Source organism: Petromyzon marinus, chromosome 56 (assembly GCF_048934315.1).
Source record: "Petromyzon marinus isolate PM22_M1 ecotype Great Lakes invasive population chromosome 56, UKy_Petmar_22M1.pri1.0, whole genome shotgun sequence".
NCBI lineage: Eukaryota > Metazoa > Chordata > Hyperoartia > Petromyzontiformes > Petromyzontidae > Petromyzon > Petromyzon marinus.
The window spans coordinates 8198236-8210822 of NC_133722.1; the positions used below are offsets into that span (position 1 = coordinate 8198236).

The 12587-nt window shown below is 38.9% G+C and overlaps 1 protein-coding gene across 2 annotated transcripts in view; it reads left to right on the forward strand.

Annotated features, from left to right (window-relative positions):
• The first annotated feature begins 1875 nt into the window (after window positions 1–1875).
• The window catches only part of LOC116954701 (gap junction gamma-1 protein-like), a 46498-nt gene continuing 35786 nt past the window's right edge, over window positions 1876–12587 (forward strand). The window contains exon 1 of one of the 2 annotated variants that reach the window (XM_032975402.2): window positions 1876–2120. The gene's annotated coding sequence lies outside the window, so the exon portion shown is untranslated. Of the gene's footprint in view, window positions 2121–2853; window positions 2983–12587 lie in introns of those variants that run through there. The other variant, XM_076052531.1, reaches the window with a different exon arrangement.

Here is a 12587-nt window from a genome sequence, read left to right on the forward strand (position 1 = left end):
ATTTTATGGCTTTATTTTGGTGATTTCGAAAACGTTTTTTTTAGTTTGGCCATGTTTGTTTGTTGTAGTACGGCGTTAGACTGATGGCCTTAACGTAAGTTGTCTTGTGGTTGTTGTTGTTGTTTGACTTGCATCCCACTGCGATTTTTTGCACACAGCGTTGATGTACGGTGCTTTTTCTCGAAGACTTTGCTGGGGTTTTTTTTCCTGGACGTTTCTGTTTGCGCAGTCACACATAGTCACTTTAAGATGTGTTCTTGTTCGTGTTTTTAGTTTTTGTTTGTTGCGTTTGCACCCCGACTCAAGAGCCGAATGGCTCACGGGGCTATACCAAATGAACGAAACTGAAACTGCGCATCAAACCGGCCAGAAATGTTGGGAGGAAATCCGCGCTTGACCCCACCGCTCGCGACCTGCCGACGATCGGAACGTGGAATCGAACCCTCGTGCACGAAAGTGCGAAGCTCTGCCCTGCCATCCGCTGCGACTTTACATCGTGGGCAACGTGCCTGCCTCTCTCTCTCTCGCTCTCACTCCGAAATCGTAATTGTGTTAAATTCCATTATCCATGAAATATTTAGCTCTTATCAATATCAAGATATGTACGCGCGCAATCACTCCACAGGCTGCTTTACTTATTCATGCAGCGGTTTAAAATAGAAAGGAAAGTCAAAGTCACGGTGTCTCGGAAAATCGAACGAGCATTTACACGCTTGGGATAGTTTCCAGTATCGGAAATGACACATTCATATCGCCGTGAACAGTGAGACTCTCCAAATAATGCAAGACACGAGGAACTGATTTATAATATATACTTCTGAGTCCTCCCCTAGGTCGACTCGGCCTTAAATGAGTATTTGGCACGGTGTGTACACATCAGCACTGGGGAGACAAAGGCGGCCGGGAGTGGTGCCTGGCCACCCACCCCCTCGTGTGCCGTGCCACGTGTATACACACACATGTACACACACACTCACACGTGTACACACACACGTGTACACACACACATGTGTACACACACACTCACACGTGTACACACACACATGTACACACACACTCACACGTGTACAAACTCACACATGTACACACACGCGCGCATGTACACACACATGTGCACGAGCTCAGCGCGCGCGCGTGTGTACACGTGTGAGTGTGTGTGTACATGCGTGTGTGTGTACACGTGTGAGTGTGTGTGTGTACATGCGTGTGTGTGTACACGTGTGAGTGTGTGTGTACATGCGTGTGTGTGTGTGTGTACACGTGTGAGTGTGTGTGTACATGTGTGTGTGTGTGTACATGCGCGTGTGTGTGTGTACATGCGCGTGTGTGTGTACATGCCCGTGTGTGTGTACACGTGTGAGTGTACACGCGCATGTGTGTACACGCGCGTGTGTGTGTACATGCGCGCGTGTGTGTGTACACGTGTGAGTGTGTGTGTGTACATGCGCGTGTGTGTGTGTGTGTGTACACGCGCGTGTGTGTGTGTACACGTGTGTGTATACACGTGTGAGTGTGAGTGTGTACACGTGTGAGTGTGTGTGTGTACACGCGTGTGTGTGTCTACACGTGTGAGTGTGAGTGTGTACACGTGCGTGTGTGTGTGTACACGTGTGTGTATACACGTGTGAGTGTGAGTGTGTACACGTGTGAGTGTGTGTGTGTACATGCTCGTGCTCAGCAGCGCACATGATTCGAGCGCTTGCGGGAAGCCAATCGATGTGAGCGCCTGCTGCTACTCCTGCTGCTCCTGCTGCTGCTGGCTGCTGCTGCTGCTACTCCTGCTGCTGGCTGCTGCTCCTGCTGCTGCTGGCTGCTGCTGCTACTCCTGCTGCTGCTGCTTCTCCTGCTGCTACTCCTGCTGGCTGCTGCTGCTGCTGCTGCTCCTGCTGCTGCCCCCGTGGCTCCACATCGTGGCCCCTTCTGCGGAGACAGCGTAGCCAGGCGAGTGGAGGGAGACTCAGCCGGGTAATCACCCGCGCACCGCCACACTCCCGTCCACGGCGCGCATGGGAGGGAGGGTGGGGTGGGGGGTGGCTGCTGCGAGGAGCATGCGAGTGGGATGAGCGTCAAGAGAGAGACAGAGAGACAGAGAGAGGGCCGGTCCCCGTCACGAGGCCACGGTAAGAAGTCGCTCGTCTCTCCGGCACGCGCACGCACGCACGCGCACGCAAGGGACGGCGTCGGTGTCGTCGGAATCGGCGTCGTCGCTTGCGCCACCCTTCGTGCGTCTCGCCGTCGTTCGGGGGAGACTTGCAAAGGCGCCGGTGGAAATTAATTGGGAAGCCTTTCATTTGAGTCGTCTCACTGTTGCTGCCACGGTGGTGGGGGTGGTAGGGGTGGTGGGGGTAGGGGTGGTGGGGGTAGGGGTGGGGGTAGGGGTGGTGGGGGGGGTTGGCCGGGTCGCCGTGGCGGTCGACAACAGCGGGAGTTGAAATCCGGCGCGTGCGGCATTTGTAACGCCGTGGCATCGGTCCTCCCGGCATCGTGGATGGGTGACACCGCACCGAAGTCCATCGGCAGGTCGCGTGCGGCGGTGGTGGCGGTGGTGGTGGTGGCGGTGGTGGTAGCGGTGGTGGTGGTGGCGGTGGTGGTGGTAGCGGTGGCGGTGGTGGTGGCGGTAGTGGTGGTGGTAGCGGTGGTGGTGTTGGTGGTGGCTGTGGTGGTGGCGGTAGTGGTGGTGGTGGCGGTGGTGGTGGCGGCGGTAGTGGTGGTGGTGGCTGTGGTGGTGGCTGTGGTGGAGGTGTTGGTGGTGGCGGCCGTGGTGGTGGTGGCGGTGGCGGCGTTGGTGGTGGCTGTGGTGGTAGTGGTGGTGGCTGTGGTGGCGGTGTTGGTGGTGGCGGTGTTGGTGGTGGCTGTGGTGGTAGTGGTGGTGGCTGTGGTGGCGGTGTTGGTGGTGGCTGTGGTGGCTGTGGAGGACACTGCGCCTGTTGCCGCCGACGATTCCAAAGCATCTGGGCCGGCGCGGAAAAGAAAACAAAACAGGTAGGAGACCTCTCGGGGGGGCTGGGGGGCTCTTCCACAGGAGCAGCGGCAGCGGCGGCGTGAGCATGGAATTCCAGGGGCTGCGCCTTTACCCAGCCGTGTGGGCGACTATTGCCGTACACGTATCGTCCGCGTTCACTTTCAAGGCAAATCACTCACCGGCACAACACTTCGCTTTGCGCGAAACGGCGAGGGACAGCATTGTCTTTAACTAGCATTGTCTTTAACTAGCATTGTCTTTAACTAGCATTGTCTAACTAGAATTGTTTAACTAGCATTCTCTTTAACTAGCCTTGTCTAACTAGAATTGTTTAACTAGCATTGTCTTTAACTAGCATTGTCTTTAACTAGCATTGGCTTTAACTAGCATTGTCTTTAAGCAGCATTGTCTAACTAGCATTGTTTAACTAGCATTGTCTTTAACTAACATTGTCTTCAACTAGCATTGTCTTTAACTAGCATTGTCATTAAGTAGCATTATCTTTAACTAGCATTGTCTTTAACTAGCATTATCTTTAACGAGCATTGTCTAACTAGAATTGTTTAACTAGCATTGTCTTCAACTAGCATTGTCTTTAACTAGCATTGTCTTTAACTAGCATTGTCTTCAACTAGCATTGTTTAACTAGCATTGTCTATTTAGCATTGTTTTTAACTGGCATTGTCTTTAACAAGCATTGTCTTTAAATAGCATTGTCTAACTAGAATTGTTTAACTAGCATTGTTTAACTAGCATTGTCTTTAACTAGCATTGTCTTTAACTAGCATTGTCTTTAAGCAGCATTGTCTAACTAGCATTGTTTAACTAGCATTGTCTTTAAGTAGCATTGTCTTCAACTAGCATTGTCTTTAACTAGCATTGTCATTAAGTAGCATTATCTTTAACTAGCATTGTCTTTAACTAGCATTCTCTTTAACTAGCATTGTCTAACTAGAATTGTTTAACTAGCATTGTCTTCAACTAGCATTGTCGTTAACTAGCATTGTCTTCAACTAGCATTGTCTATCTAGCATTGTTTTAACTAACATTGTCTTTAACTAGCATTGTCTTTAACTAGCATTGTCTAACTAGAATTGTTTAACTAGCATTGTTTAACTAGCATTGTCTTTAAGTAGCATTGTCTTCAACTAGCATTGTCTTTAACTAGCATTGTCTTTAACTAGCATTGTCATTAAGTAGCATTATCTTCAACTAGCATTGTCTTTAACTAGCATTGTCATTAAGTAGCATTATCTTTACCTAGCATTGTCTAACTAGAATTGTTTAACTAGCATTGTTTAACTAGCATTGTCTTTAACTAGCATTGTCTTCAACTAGCATTGTTTAACTAGCATTGTCTAACTAGCATTGTTTTTAACTAGCATTGTCTTTAACTAGCATTGTCATTAAGTAGCATTATCTTATACTAGCATTGTCTTTAACTAGCATTGTCTTCAACTAGCATTGTTTAACTAGCATTGTCTTATACTAGCATTGTCATTAAGTTGCATTATCTTTAACTAGCATTGTCTAACTATAATTTTTTAAATGTCATTGTTTAACTAGCATTGTCTTTAACTAGCATTGTCTTCAACTAGCATTGTCTTTAACTAGCATTGTCTTCAACTAGCATTGTTTAACTAGCATTGTCTAACTAGCATTGTCATTAACTAGCATTGTCTTTAACTAGCATTGTTTAACTAGCATTGTTTAACTAGCATTGTCTTTAAGTAGCATTGTCTAACTAGCATTGTCTAACTAGCTGTGTCTTTAACTAGCATTGTCTTTAACTAGCATTGTCTTTAACTAACATTGTCTTCAACTAGCATTGTTTAACTAGCATTGTCTATCTAGCATTGTTTTTAACTAGCATTGTCTTCAACTAGCATTGTCTTTAACTAGTATTGTCTAACTAGAATTGTTTAACTAGCATTGTTTAACTAGCATTGTCTTTAAGTAGCATTGTCTTCAACTAGCATTGTCTTTAACTAGCATTGTCTTCAACTAGCATTGTCTTAAACTAGCATTGTCTTCAACTAGCATTGTCTTTAACTAGCATTGTCATTAAGTATCATTATCTTTACCTAGCATTGTCTAACCAGAATTGTTTAACTAGCATTGTTTAACTAGCATTGTCTTTAACTAGCATTGTCTTCAACTAGCATTGTCTTTAACTAGCATTGTCTTCAACTAGCATTGTTTAACTAGCATTGTCTTATACTAGCATTGTCTTTAACTAGCATTGTCTTCAACTAGCATTGTCTTCAACTAGCATTGTCTTATACTAGCATTGTCATTAAGTAGCATTATCTTTGACTAGCATTGTCTAACTATAATTGTTTAACTAGCATTGTTTAACTAGCATTGTCTTTAACTAGCATTGTCTTCAACTAGCATTGTCTTTAACTAGCATTGTCTTCAACTAGCATTGTTTAACTAGCATTGTCTAACTAGCATTGTCTTTAACTAGCATTGTCTAACTAGCATTTTCTAACTAGCTGTGTCTTTAACTAGCATTGTCTTTAACTAGCATTGTCTTTAACTAGCATTGTCTAACTAGCATTGTCTTTAACTAGCATTGTTTAACTGGCATTGTCTATCTAGCATTGCTTGAACTAGCATTGTCTTTAACTAGCATTGTCTTTAACTAGCATTGTCTTTAACTAGCATTGTCTAACTAGCATTGTCTTTTTAGCAGCATTGTATAACTAGAATTGTTTAACTAGCATTGATTAACTGGCATTGTCTTTAAGTAGCATTGTCTTTAAATAGGATTGTCTTCAACTAGCATTGTCTTTAACTAGCATTTTCTTCAACTAGCATTGTCTTTAGTATTGTCTTCAACTAGCATTGTTTTAAACTAGCATTGTATAACTAGCATTATCTTTAACTAGCATTGTCTAACTAGAATTGTTTAACTAGCATTGTTTAACTAGCATTGTCTTTTACTAGCATTGTCTTTAACTAGCATTGTCTTCAACTAGCATTGTCTTCAACTAGCATTGTCTTTAACAGGCATTGTCTTCAACTAGCATTGTCATTAAGTAGCATTATCTTTAACGAGCATTGTCTAACTAGAATTGTTTAACTAGCATTGTCTTTAACTAGCATTGTCTTTAACAAGCATTGGCTTTAACTAGCATTGTCTTTAAGCAGCATTGTCTAACTAGCATTGTTTAACTAGCATTGTCTTTAACTAACATTGTCTTCAACTAGCATTGTCTTTAACTAGCATTGTCATTAAGTAGCATTATCTTTAACTAGCATTGTCTTTAACTAGCATTATCTTTAACGAGCATTGTCTAACTAGAATTGTTTAACTAGCATTGTCTTCAACTAGCATTGTCTTTAACTAGCATTGTCTTTAACTAGCATTGTCTTCAACTAGCATTGTTTAACTAGCATTGTCTATTTAGCATTGTTTTTAACTGGCATTGTCTTTAACTAGCATTGTCTTTAAATAGCATTGTCTAACTAGAATTGTTTAACTAGCATTGTTTAACTAGCATTGTCTTTAACTAGCATTGTCTTTAACTAGCATTGTCTTTAAGCAGCATTGTCTAACTAGCATTGTTTAACTAGCATTGTCTTTAAGTAGCATTGTCTTCAACTAGCATTGTCTTTAACTAGCATTGTCATTAAGTAGCATTATCTTTAACTAGCATTGTCTTTAACTAGCATTCTCTTTAACTAGCATTGTCTAACTAGAATTGTTTAACTAGCATTGTCTTCAACTAGCATTGTCGTTAACTAGCATTGTCTTCAACTAGCATTGTCTATCTAGCATTGTTTTAACTAACATTGTCTTTAACTAGCATTGTCTTTAACTAGCATTGTCTAACTAGAATTGTTTAACTAGCATTGTTTAACTAGCATTGTCTTTAAGTAGCATTGTCTTCAACTAGCATTGTCTTTAACTAGCATTGTCTTTAACTAGCATTGTCATTAAGTAGCATTATCTTCAACTAGCATTGTCTTTAACTAGCATTGTCATTAAGTAGCATTATCTTTACCTAGCATTGTCTAACTAGAATTGTTTAACTAGCATTGTTTAACTAGCATTGTCTTTAACTAGCATTGTCTTCAACTAGCATTGTTTAACTAGCATTGTCTAACTAGCATTGTTTTTAACTAGCATTGTCTTTAACTAGCATTGTCATTAAGTAGCATTATCTTATACTAGCATTGTCTTTAACTAGCATTGTCTTCAACTAGCATTGTTTAACTAGCATTGTCTTATACTAGCATTGTCATTAAGTTGCATTATCTTTAACTAGCATTGTCTAACTATAATTTTTTAAATGTCATTGTTTAACTAGCATTGTCTTTAACTAGCATTGTCTTCAACTAGCATTGTCTTTAACTAGCATTGTCTTCAACTAGCATTGTTTAACTAGCATTGTCTAACTAGCATTGTCATTAACTAGCATTGTCTTTAACTAGCATTGTTTAACTAGCATTGTTTAACTAGCATTGTCTTTAAGTAGCATTGTCTAACTAGCATTGTCTAACTAGCTGTGTCTTTAACTAGCATTGTCTTTAACTAGCATTGTCTTTAACTAACATTGTCTTCAACTAGCATTGTTTAACTAGCATTGTCTATCTAGCATTGTTTTTAACTAGCATTGTCTTCAACTAGCATTGTCTTTAACTAGTATTGTCTAACTAGAATTGTTTAACTAGCATTGTTTAACTAGCATTGTCTTTAAGTAGCATTGTCTTCAACTAGCATTGTCTTTAACTAGCATTGTCTTCAACTAGCATTGTCTTAAACTAGCATTGTCTTCAACTAGCATTGTCTTTAACTAGCATTGTCATTAAGTATCATTATCTTTACCTAGCATTGTCTAACCAGAATTGTTTAACTAGCATTGTTTAACTAGCATTGTCTTTAACTAGCATTGTCTTCAACTAGCATTGTCTTTAACTAGCATTGTCTTCAACTAGCATTGTTTAACTAGCATTGTCTTATACTAGCATTGTCTTTAACTAGCATTGTCTTCAACTAGCATTGTCTTCAACTAGCATTGTCTTATACTAGCATTGTCATTAAGTAGCATTATCTTTGACTAGCATTGTCTAACTATAATTGTTTAACTAGCATTGTTTAACTAGCATTGTCTTTAACTAGCATTGTCTTCAACTAGCATTGTCTTTAACTAGCATTGTCTTCAACTAGCATTGTTTAACTAGCATTGTCTAACTAGCATTGTCTTTAACTAGCATTGTCTAACTAGCATTTTCTAACTAGCTGTGTCTTTAACTAGCATTGTCTTTAACTAGCATTGTCTTTAACTAGCATTGTCTAACTAGCATTGTCTTTAACTAGCATTGTTTAACTGGCATTGTCTATCTAGCATTGCTTGAACTAGCATTGTCTTTAACTAGCATTGTCTTTAACTAGCATTGTCTTTAACTAGCATTGTCTAACTAGCATTGTCTTTTTAGCAGCATTGTATAACTAGAATTGTTTAACTAGCATTGATTAACTGGCATTGTCTTTAAGTAGCATTGTCTTTAAATAGGATTGTCTTCAACTAGCATTGTCTTTAACTAGCATTTTCTTCAACTAACATTGTCTTTAGCATTGTCTTCAACTAGCATTGTTTTAAACTAGCATTGTCTAACTAGCATTATCTTTAACTAGCATTGTCTAACTAGAATTGTTTAACAAGCATTGTTTAACTAGCATTGTCTTTTACTAGCATTGTCTTTAACTAGCATTGTCTTCAACTAGCATTGTCTTCAACTAGCATTGTCTTTAACAGGCATTGTCTTCAACTAGCATTGTCATTAAGTAGCATTATCTTTAACTAGCATTGTATAACTAGAATTGTTTAACTAGCATTGTTTAGATAGCATTGTCTTTAACTAGCATTGTCTTCAACTAGCATTGTCTTTAACTAGCATTGTCTTTAACTAGTATTGTCTTTAACTAGCATTGTTTAACTAGCATTGTTTAACTAGCATTGTCTTTAAGTAGCATTGTCTAACTAGCATTGTCTAACTAGCTGTGTCTTTAACTAGCATTGTCTTTAACTAGCATTGTCTTTAACTAGCATTGTCTAACTAGCATTGTCTAACTAGCATTGTCTTTAACTAGCATTGTTTAACTGGCATTGTCTAACTAGCATTGCTTGAACTAGCATTGTCTTTAACTAGCATTGTCTTTAACCTAGCATTGTCTTTAACTAGCATTGTCTAACTAGAATTGTCTAACTAGCTTTGTCTTTAACTAGCATTGTCTAACTAGCATTGTCTAACTTGCATTGTTTTTAACTAGCATTGTCTTCAACTAACATTGTCTTTAGCATTGTCTTCAACTAGCATTGTTTTAAACTAGCATTGTCTAACTAGCATTATCTTTAACTAGCATTGTCTAACTAGAATTGTTTAACAAGCATTGTTTAACTAGCATTGTCTTTTACTAGCATTGTCTTTAACTAGCATTGTCTTCAACTAGCATTGTCTTCAACTAGCATTGTCTTTAACAGGCATTGTCTTCAACTAGCATTGTCATTAAGTAGCATTATCTTTAACTAGCATTGTATAACTAGAATTGTTTAACTAGCATTGTTTAGATAGCATTGTCTTTAACTAGCATTATTTAACTAGCATTGTCTAACTAGCATTGTCTTTAACTAGTATTGTCTTTAACTAGCATTGTTTAACTAGCATTGTTTAACTAGCATTGTCTTTAAGTAGCATTGTCTAACTAGCATTGTCTAACTAGCTGTGTCTTTAACTAGCATTGTCTTTAACTAGCATTGTCTTTAACTAGCATTGTCTAACTAGCATTGTCTAACTAGCATTGTCTTTAACTAGCATTGTTTAACTGGCATTGTCTAACTAGCATTGCTTGAACTAGCATTGTCTTTAACTAGCATTGTCTTTAACCTAGCATTGTCTTTAACTAGCATTGTCTAACTAGCATTGTCTAACTAGCTTTGTCTTTAACTAGCATTGTCTAACTAGCATTGTCTAACTTGCATTGTTTTTAACTAGCATTGTCTTTAACTAGCATTGTCTACTTAGCATGGTCTTTAACTAGCATTGTCTTTAACTAACATTGTCTAACTAGCATTGTCTAACTAGCTTTGTCTTTAACTAGCATTGTTTTTAAGTAGCATTGTCTTTAACTAGCATTGTCTTTAACTGGCATTGTCTAACTAGCATTGTCTAACTAGCATTGTATTTAACTAACATTGTTTAACTAGCATTGTCTAACTAGCTTTGTTTTTAACTAGCATCGTCTAACTAGCATTGTCTAACTAGCATTGTCTTTAACTAGCATTGGCTTTAACTAGCATTGTCTTTAACTAGCATTGTCTAACTATCACTGTCTAACTATCATTGTCTAACTATCATCGTCTAACTATCATTGTTTAACTAGCATTGCTTGAACTAGCATTGTCTTTAACTAGCATTGTCTAACTAGCATTGTCTAACTAGCATTTTCTAACTATCACTGTCTAACTAGCATGGTCTAACTATCATTGTCTAACTATCATTGTCTATCTATCACTGTCTAACTATCATTGTCTAACTAGCATTGTCTAATTATCGCTGTCTAACTATCATTGTCTAACTTGCATTGTCTAACTATCACTGTCTAACTATCATTGTCTAACTATCACTGTCTAACTATCACTGTCTAACTATCATTGTCTAACTATCACTGTCTAACTAGCATTGTCTAACTATCATTGTCTAACTATGATTGTCTAACTAGCATTGTTTAATTATCACTGTCTAACTATCATTGTCTAACTTGTATTGTCTAACTATCACTGTCTAACTATCATTGTCTAACTATCACTGTCTAACTATCACTGTCTAACTAACATTGGCTAACTAACATTGTCTCACTAGCTTTGTCCATCTATCATTGTCTAACTAGCATTGTCTAACTATCACTGTCTAAGTATCACTGTCTAACTATCACTGTCTAACTATCACTGCCTGACTATCATTGTCTAAATATCACTGTCCAACTATCATTGTCTAACTATCACTGTCTAACTATCACTGTCTAACTAACATTTTCTAAATAACATTGTCTAACTAACATTGTCTAACTAGCATTGCTTAACTATCATTGTCTAACTAGCATTGTCTAACTATCACTGTCTAACTATCATTGTCTAACTAACATTGTCTAACTAGCATTGTCTAACTAGCATTGTCTAACTATCATTGTCTAACTAACATTGTCTAACTTGCATTGTATAACTATCACAGTCTAACTTTCACTGTCTATCACTGTCTAACTATCACTGTCTAACTATCATTGTTTAACTATCACTGTCTAACTATCATTGTCTAACTATCACTGTCTAACTAACATGGTCTAAATAACATTGTCTAACTAGCATTGTCTAACTATCACTGTCTAACTATCACTGTCTAACTATCACTGTTTAACTATCATTGTCTAACTATCACTGTCTAACTATCACTGTCTAACTAGCATTGTCTAACTATCACTGTTTAACTATCACTGTCTAACTATCACTGTCTAACGATCACTGTCTAACTATCATTGTCTAACTATCACTGTCTAACTATCACTGTCTAACTATCACTGTCTAACTAACATTGTCTAACTATCACTGTCTAACTATCACTGTCTAACTATCACTGTCTAACTATCATTGTCTAACTATCTCTGTCTAACTATCACTGTCTAACTATCATTGTCTAACTATCATTGTCTAACTATCACTGTCTAACGATCACTGTCTAACTATCATTGTCTAACTTTCACTGTCTAACTATCTCTGTCTAACTATCACTGTCTAACTATCACTGTCTAACTATCATTGTCTAACTATCACTGTCTAACTATCACTGTCTAACTATCACTGTCTAACTATCACTAACTATCATTGTCTAACTATCACTGTCTAACTATCACTAACTATCACTGTCTAACTATCACTGTCTAACTATCACTGTCTAACTATCACTAACTATCACTGTCGAACTATCACTGTCTAACTATCATTGTCTAACTATCACTGTCTAACTATCACTAACTATCACTGTCTAACTATCATTGTCTAACTATCACTGTCTAACTATCACTGTCTAACTATCACTGTCTAACTATCACTGTCTAACTATCATTGTCTAACTATCATTGTCTAACTATCACTGTCTAACGATCACTGTCTAACTATCATTGTCTAGCTTTCACTGTCTAACTATCACTGTCTAACTATCACTGTCTAACTACCTCTGTCTAACTATCACTGTCTAACTATCACTAACTATCACTGTCTAACTATCACTAACTATCACTGTCTAACTATCACTGTCTAACTATCATTGTCTAACTATCACTGTCTAACTAGCATTGTCTAACTAGCATTGCACGCCAGCGCCGTCGCCCTCCCCCCCATCGTCGTCGTTTGCACCAAATATCTTTGGGCGCGCGTCGCGACCACGCCGAAGTAGCGACAGCAGTGACGCAACACTGACACACCAACAGCGATTATGACGCAACACCGACACACACCAACAGCGATTGTGACGCAATACCGACACACCAACAGCGATTGTGACGCAACACCGACACACACCAACAGCGATTGTGACGCAATACCGACACACCAACAGCGAT